The following is a 7619-nucleotide window of genomic DNA, read 5'->3' as shown; positions in this document are numbered from 1 at the left end:
GGTGGGGATGTCACTGGGTCCCGGGCAGTGCGGTGGGCATAAGAGCCCGTGGAGTGCCAGCGGAGTTGCTAGGGGCTGTTGGAGGGGAGGGGCGAGCAGAGTGGGTGTGAGCCAGTGGGAGGGGCCTGGGCCGTGTCCTGCACATTGTTAGGTATCCGAAAGGGAATGTTGTCATCGTCACCATCGTATCCAGAAACTGCCCCTCACACTGCTCACTAATTCTCTCAGCAGCGCAGCTGAGGCAGACATCGTGTCCCCGTTTTACAGCTGAGGGAAGCAGTAGGTAAGGGCCTGGATTCCGTGTGCTCTCTCTGCCACACGGGGCCTGTGTGTCTGCACCCTGTGTTCTCATGCCTTTTTTTGGTCTGCAAGCCAAATAACATTTTGATCTGGAAGCATAATTATCAATACTTTCCCATAACTTAATACCCCTCTCATAACTTTTTTTAGTCACATGCCCCAAGCAAAACAATTAGGGGCAGAGTTTTCCATTGTCAGTTTAACAGCAGGTCAGAAAGGAAAGATGACAGCCCCGGGCCTGCTCCTAGGATAAGGTGGCAGCAGCCAAGAGCCACTCACACAGAGGCCTTCACCCGCCCCCCTCACCACACAATGGCCTGCCCGCCCCAGCAGGGCAGCCACAGTACAGGTAGGAAGGCAAGAAGCACTGCCCCCTGGCGGTGTGATGGCAGAAGACAGTGGGACCTAATGGAGGGGCCCAGACAGCCCCCCCCCCCCCCCCAGAGGAAACCTCCACAGAGGAAGGCACGCTGGCGGCCTGTTCCTGGCAGTGCCGGGTGGGAGCCGGTGAGCCACGCCTGGAGTGCAGAGGGAGGCAGAGTCTTAGGCCACAGTGCCCTGTGCGGTTGTTGTGGTTGTGACCCCACCAACCCTGCTCAGCAGGCAGGGAGGACTCTGCAGGAGGGTCCCCTCTTCTCAGGAGGTAGCCTGGAACCAGCATGTCGCCCCAGAACAGTCTTCCTTAATGAGCCTCTCTGGGGAACTGATCAACTAAAATAGCCGAGCTTCACACACACACACACGCACACACACTCACACTCACACTCACATACATACACACACATATGCACTCCAAATACATGCACATCACACGCACACCATACATCCACCAACACCGTATACATGCATTTACAAACGTAGTCATACATTCACACACCACACACAAAAGACACACATATACAAACACACAACACAAACATAGACTCATCAGACACCTACACACACTGACACAGCGCCCCCCCCCAAAACACACACAAAACAAGAAGCCTTTCAGCTGTGAGTCTCTGCTGCCACCTGGAGGCGCGGTGTGGAAGAAGCCGATGAGAGAATGGAAAACCACCTGGAGACTAAAACGTGATCCTGGAACCCAAGGGCAGAGGCTGTTTTTCCAGATGAAGGGCTGGAGCGCTGGCAATGAGGGAAGGAGGCGTTATTTGATAAGGAGCCTGCAGCTTCGATTTAGTAGGATCGTTTTTCACTCTTCTGAGCTCTGAAAATCACATTGTGTTTATGTGTGTGTACAGGCTGTGTGTCCATGTGCACACATGTGTGCAGGAGACGTGTGTCGTGGGTGTGCTCATGCGTGCATGTGAGAGACTGGCCTGCTGTGTGCACGTGTGAGTGTGTTGTTCCTGGGAAGGCATCCTGTAGTGAGGCTCTCAGCCAGAGGGCATGTCCAGTCGGGAAGACATCAGAGAGAAGGCGAGGGGCGGAGGACGGACAGCAGGAGCTGGAAGTGCAGGAGGAGGGGGTGCCCACCGCAAGCTCATGAGAGCACCTGCCTCAGGCCTCCAGATCAGTCGCCCGGAAAGCCTGGCCGCTCGGTGTGAGGCCTGGCACTGGCTCTGCAAAGGGCCTCAGCTGGACCCCGGAGCCCAGCCGAGGCTGGGGACCACGGCCTACACGAGGGGCAGCACACTTTTTTCTGTGAAGGGCCAGATAGACCTATTTCCGGCTTTGCAGGTCTTGTGGTCTCTGTAGCAGCCACGGAACTTGACTTGGAACAGCCTGGAACAGCCACAGACGATTGGTCATGAAAGAACATGGCTGAGTTCCAGCAAACTTTATTTAAGGACAAGGACATTTGGATTTAATATATTTATTTGTTATCAAATATAATTCTTCTTTTAAAATATTTTTTATTCATTTATAAAGCCAAAGCCATTCCAAGCTTGCAGGCCGTGCACTGACACGCGGACATGGATTTGGCCTGAAGTTGGCCAGCGCTGATGCCTGTCACTGTCTCTGGGATGAAGGCCCCGCCTACTGCAAGGTGACTCCAGACTTTCAACCATGGCGGGACATCAGTGCCCCGCAAGCTTATCAACCAGTTCATTAGATGTTTTTTTTTTTTATTGATATTTTTATGCAGCCACATGATCCAGCTTTACCCTTGAAGCATGTCCTACAGGCAACACTTTCTTTTGCCACCAAGGGAATTAGTGAAGCTACAGCCTGAGCAGTGCTGAAGCCTCATCCCCAACCCCCAAGGCACAGACCCTGCGGACAGCAGCAGGCTGAGAGGGATCAGAGTGATAGTTCGGAGGCGGGAACTTGTGGCCTTTTCCCCCTTTGCAGTCCCGGACTGTTCCTTAAAGATGTGCAGCCGAGAATGTTGTGGAGACATACCTGTGTTGCTGGTTGCCTGCCGGTCACGCAGGACTGACGCGGGAAAGCGCTACCGGGTGGTGAGCAAGGCTGCCGGGAGCACACGGGGATGCTGGCTCAGTGGGGTGGGAAGCCATGGCTTTGAGTTTTCCCAGGTGCTATTAGAATGTTGTTTTCAGGGTTTCAGTCAGCTTTTAATGATAATAGTTAATTGTAACTTTGTGTAACCAACTAAACGTGACAACGGCACAGGCTCTGAAATGTAGTTGTCATCTAAAGTAACGCTCCTCCAGGGCAGGCACAGCTGCTTGGTTTCCTCCAAATAAAATTTTTCTTAAAATAAATTCTACTTTAAAATGTAAAAGCATGTTTTGGCCTTTCGCCTGTAATACTTTACTTAGTTAACTTGCATGTCCTCATTGATCTCTACGGGACAAGGGGTGATGTTTCCACTCTCAGATGGATGAGAGAAGTTGGAGGAGCCACCAAGTTGCCTGTGAGTCTGGTTACTTTTTTTCCAGACAAACTCAGAGTTCCTTCCATTGCTAACATTTTCTGAATATGATACTCAGTTCTTTCAAAAAGAAGATGGATCTAAGTTTGTGCCTTAAATTTCATTATTGCAATAAGGAAAGGCAGTTCCCTTCAAGTATCTTTCCGTTTAATAGCACCCGTCACAGTGGCAGGTGCTGACATCATTTCTAACAAGATGAGAGAGGGCCCTGGGGGTTTTCTATTCTCCAGTCCCGAGGACACACCTCCGTCTTTTTTTCCTTGAGCTGCTGTGCAGGTACTGACCGCATGAAGCGAACTCGTCTCAGCAGGCCTGATGCCTGCCAAGACCTCCCCTTGGATATGCCACTTGTGAAGCTCATTCGATCTGCTAACTCATGGCAACTGGCACTAGATGTTAGACCTCAGTCCTTGAGTTTTGGCTTAGAAAGAATTCAGAACCAAGACTCAAATACAAGAATAAGTTTCTTTAGAAAGTCACAGAAGAGGAGAAGTGAGCCATGGAAGAAGTGAGACAGCTGGGCTGCAGACTCAGGAAACAAGTTACAGAGGCAAAAGAAGGGCCCTTGGAGCTTAGGAGAAAGACAGGCAAGAATCCACGCCTAGGGGAAGGCGAGGGGAGAAGGTGTGGGCATGCTCTAGAGAGCAAGTGAGCAGGCAGGCATACCTCTGTGTTTGCAGGCTCCACACCCTTCCCAATGTCAAATGCTTGGGGCCTCCTGTTATGGACTGAATTGGGCTTCCCGTCCAATTCATGTGTTGAAGCCTAAACCCCAGTGTGACTGTAACTGGAGATAGGGCCCTTGTGGAGGGCATTCATGTTGAAGGACGTCATAAGGCTGGGGTTGTGATCCGGTGGTCCGGGGTCCTCATAAGAAGAGACAGTGATGTCGTGCTCTCTGCACACACACACAGATGCCACCGTGTGAGGGCACAGCAAGAGGCAGTCATCTGCAAGCCAAGGAGAGGAGCTTCACCAGAAACTGACCCTGCAGCACCTTGATTTTGGAGTTCCAGTCTCCAGAACTGTGAGGGAGTAAATGTCTGTTGCTTCAGCCACCCAGTCTGTGATATTGGACACCTCCAAAGTGCTGAGAGGGGTCTGAGTTTGCTCTAAAAAAATATTTCCTTCAAGAGCTCAATCCTAAGAAAAGCCCTTACACTTGTACTCTTGTCCCCTTGACAACACCCGTCAGCTCTGCCTAGAGGTAGCCCTGTCTGCTGCTGTCCATCTCCAGACACCAGGCCTCTCTCCGGATACCTCCATGCGCATCATTATTTGAGAAGTTCTGCCAAAGAAACCCAGACTTCTGGGGGAGTCCTGTGCAGTTCTGGGTGAAACCCTGGTCTCTAAATCTCACAGAGTGTTCCAGGGATTCTAGAAGCTTCTCTGGAGACTATACTACTAGTATGTGGTGGCTGGGGCTGTCGCAACAGCTGATGACTCCACTCAGTGTAGAACACGAGAATCACTTGGAAACATGACCTGGCTACATGGTGGACCTGAGGTCATCACAAGGGTCCTTACTAGAGGGAAGCAGGAGGTCTGAGTCAGAGGACATGTGACAACAGGGTCAGAGTGATGAAGGTCCATGTGCCAAGAAGGGGGAAGACTCTGGAAACTTCAGAGAAACAAATTCCTCCTTAAAGACTCCAGAGGGAACACGCTCTGTTGACACCTTGATTTTCTCCCGCTAGAACCGTTGTGGACTTCTGACTTCCAGAACTACAAGGTAATAGATTGTGTTGTTTGAGCCACTAAGTTTATGATAATCTCAGTGTGACAATAACAAACCACCATGGCCCCTTTAAAGTGGAACATTTGTCTCTCACTTCTTGTTCCTGCTTCCCCTTTTGAAGAACTCCTCAATTTATAAAATCTGGTTTGTATCAATGTCATTAATTTCAATAATATATAAAAACATTGTTCCTGTATATAAGTTCCTCCTCCATTTTTCTATTGTTACAGATTACATCTTTATATACTGTGTTTCTTCCAACCTTTTTACAGTTACTGTGCTATGCAATATTCTTTTAAATCAGATAGAAAACAATTATAAAAAGAACATTTATGCGGTCTTTTATTTTTACCCTTATAGTTACCGTCATCAAAAAAGAATGTGCGATTTCTTCGTATGCACAGGAGTTTCCTCCCATTTCAGCCTCCTGTACTCTCCTCAGTATCTCTTTTGAGAGGGTCCTTGAGAGGAAATTCTTGCATGTTGTTTCTTATCTCAAAATGACTCAATTTTTATTTGAAGGATACTTTTGCTGGATATAGAATTCTTCCTTGATAGTTTTTCTCCTTTCAGCTCTTTGAATATACCATTCGACTATCTTCTGACCTCTATTGTTTTAGATGAGAAATCAGCCTTGAATTTTATTGAAGCTCCTTTGCATGTGATGAGGGGCTTATGGTACTATATTGACAACACAAACGTATACCATAGTCCTAAATGTGTTGTTTAATACATTCTATTCTGCTTGATCCATATTACATAGATAATGCAGAGAATGGTCATTTATGAGGTCACAGGGGTCACATTATATAAGTGGTCGATGGCCGAGTGCTTCGAAGGCAGCCTGTATGTGGGCTCTGACTTACATGTTTTTAATATACTTTCTTTGATCTGGAAATGGAAAGGAAAGCAGAACACACACAGAAAAATCAATCAACCCCAGTAAAATATTAGGACTAACTAGTGTGGTAGATTATTTTCAGAAATATTTAGTTCTTTCCCTTCACCTCCAAGGAGGGTTTCCTGATCCAAGATGTCGACTTGGTCGTGCAACTTGGGGTGCTAGCTTTCATGGCAGAGCAGGGGCTCAATGAGCACTTGCCCAGTGGGGCTCCCATGCCTGGGATAACCTGCCAGTCTGGGAACTTGGCATCAGACACAGGGCACAGAGCTGCCTCCATCACGCCGGCCTGCTTTATTACTCCAGTCCATGCGTGAGTTATCAATACATAGTATTGCCTGCTACTGTGACTTTATGGTTGTCTCTTATGCAGCATTGAAGATTGTTAGCAAAATAAAAAGTCGATTCTGGATATGATATTGTGAGTCAATGAGCAAACAGCTACGTGTATTAGTCAGCTTTAGCTGCATCAACAAGCAAGTCCCTTTCTCAGTGACTTAAAAGAGCCTGCATTTCTTTATTGCTCACTCCCAGACTTCAGCTCGGCTGAGTCAGTTCTCCCGCAGGCAGAGGTTGACTTTTGTGCATTTCCAGGCTGAAGACAGAGTTGTGATCTGGGACACGTGGTACCTATGTAGACAGTAGGGGCACAGAGAATGCGCCCAAACTAGCAAGTGTTTTTGCTCAGACAGACACACTCATGCCTAAAAAGCCAGGGCAGTTTGCGGGATAAGGATGTATATCTTGCAGGGGCTGGTTGGGGGTGTGGCAAAGGACATAAGTACTTCCTGAGCAACAAAACCACCTCCCACCAAGGTCACGCAGCTGTTCAGTTAGCAGCTCTTCATGAGCAGTTTGATTACCCTACATCATGCATTCTTATACACATGGTTTGATAATAAAAACAGATTTGATATTTAGCACTTTTTTCTGGGAGCTTCCCTCGGGCCCATTTATTCTCAGACACCGTCTCTAGGGTGAGATTCATTTGCAGAAAGAAGCTGAGGGAGCAGCACGTTCACACAGGAAGGCGTGCGGGAGGGAGTGGGCGCATCACTGCGTCCATGCGAGGAGCAAGCTGCTGGCTGACCTGGAGCTGGAGCCTGAGGTCGGGAAAGCCGGGAGTCATGCCAGCCCCGAAAGACGCTGTCATGTCTGTTGGCTTCTTTTGCAGGTTCCTGGAAGGATGTCATGCCGTGACCTGCACTGGCTGCCCTGACACAGTTGCAGTCACTGTCCTTCGCTTCATGACCGCAGCTGCGGTCAAGGGCCATGGGCCCAGCAGCCTTCCCTGCCACGTGCCTGTCCTGGGGACCCACAGCAGATGCTCTGGGGGCAGAGCTACTGGGGGTAGGAGAGGACGAGAGCATGGTCCTGCCCTCTGCATAGCAGCAGCCCCTGGGCATCTCAGGACTGTGCCTCCGTGTTCCCCAGCCCAGCTCGTCGCCTTTATTTAGCATTTAAATCAGAGTAGAATGATGTCGAAAGTCCATTGAACTACGGAGTAACAGGAAGCGCCCTGACTCAGAGTGCACGCCCGTTTCCTGCTGTGAGTGTATTCTCATTAAGGAAGAAGAATTTGAGGACGAACCCAGCACAGCCTTCCACTTCCACTTCGAGGCCTGCACGCCGCGCCTGTTTTCATTGTCAGCTAGAACGTGCTGTCCCCGCAGAGCAAAATGCAACCCAGTGGACAGCACCTCCCCAGCACCCCGACGCCCGCAGGCATATTCCGCTCTCGGCCGCGAGGGCTTTGACTGTAGATTCTCCTATAAGCGGAAGCGTGCAGTATCAGTCTCCCGGGCCGGCTTAGTGCGTGTGGCGGGATGCCCAGGCTC

At 49.5% G+C, this 7619-nt stretch overlaps 1 long non-coding RNA gene across 1 annotated transcript in view; it reads left to right on the top strand.

Moving 5' to 3' along the window:
* LOC107182453 overlaps positions 1 to 7222 on the top strand; it is a 9828-nt gene extending 2606 nt beyond the window's left edge. The window contains exons 3-4 of the long non-coding RNA XR_001513167.1: positions 2599 to 4874; positions 6956 to 7222. This is a non-coding gene — a long non-coding RNA (uncharacterized LOC107182453). The remainder of the gene's footprint in view (positions 1 to 2598; positions 4875 to 6955) is intronic.
* The last annotated feature ends 397 nt before the right edge of the window (positions 7223 to 7619 follow it).

Source organism: Myotis davidii, unplaced genomic scaffold, assembly GCF_000327345.1.
Source record: "Myotis davidii unplaced genomic scaffold, ASM32734v1 scaffold750, whole genome shotgun sequence".
NCBI lineage: Eukaryota > Metazoa > Chordata > Mammalia > Chiroptera > Vespertilionidae > Myotis > Myotis davidii.
The sequence above is the reverse complement of the archived record's forward strand: the minus strand, read 5'-3'. Positions and strand labels throughout refer to the sequence as shown.